Source organism: Elaeis guineensis, chromosome 1 (genome assembly GCF_000442705.2).
Source record: "Elaeis guineensis isolate ETL-2024a chromosome 1, EG11, whole genome shotgun sequence".
Taxonomy (NCBI): Eukaryota; Viridiplantae; Streptophyta; class Magnoliopsida; order Arecales; family Arecaceae; genus Elaeis; species Elaeis guineensis.
Genome location: NC_025993.2, coordinates 85198690 through 85199373, shown reverse-complemented (window position 1 = coordinate 85199373; position 684 = coordinate 85198690). Strand labels below are relative to the sequence as shown.

The 684-nt window shown below is 36.7% G+C and overlaps 1 non-coding gene across 1 annotated transcript; it reads left to right on the top strand.

The window, feature by feature from the left end:
• The first annotated feature begins 270 nt into the window (after positions 1-270).
• Positions 271-376, top strand: LOC114912766 (small nucleolar RNA R71). The gene has a single exon (XR_003798602.1). It is a non-coding gene; the product is annotated as a small nucleolar RNA R71 (small nucleolar RNA).
• Positions 377-684: the final 308 nt, after the last annotated feature.

Sequence of the window (684 nt, the reverse complement as noted above, 5' to 3'; positions counted from 1 at the left end):
CGGTCGAGTTTCTATGATAGTTCATCTCCCTTACTGTGGATAACGAAATTGCTTACCTCATAAATTCCATCTCTTTTTGGTCTAAACATGGGATTATCTCTAAAGGTGGTAGACATGTGATTTAGAAAGTTCTCACTAAGGATTTCGAATAGCTATCGTGCCTCATGCTCACTTTTGAGCATAAATGTCCCATCACAGGAGACATCAATTATCTGTCGGTGCTTCTCTGATAGTCCATCATAGAAGTATTGGACAAGTTGCTATTTAGGTATAGCATGATATGGACACTTACGGATGAGATCTTTGAGTCTCTCTCAAGTTTCATGAAATATCTCCCCATCCATCTAGAAAAGATTGGTAATGATTTTTTTGATTTGGTTCATTTTTCCAATAGAAAAGTACTTTTTGAGAAACTCACTCTGAAGTTGGTCCCAGATCAAAATAGTTACTGAATCTAATGAGTTTAACTAGTATTTGGCCTTGTCCTTAAGGGAGAAAGGGAACCTAAGGATGTCATCAGAGAAATTCTATATCTTGACTGTGGAGCAAATCTCAAAAATTCATCAAGATGTTTGTAGGGATCTTCATTATTTAATCCATAAAAAGATGGTAATATTTGGATGATGCTAGACTTTATCTCATACTGAACGGCCTTGACAGGAGGCACTTGGATACATGGAGAAT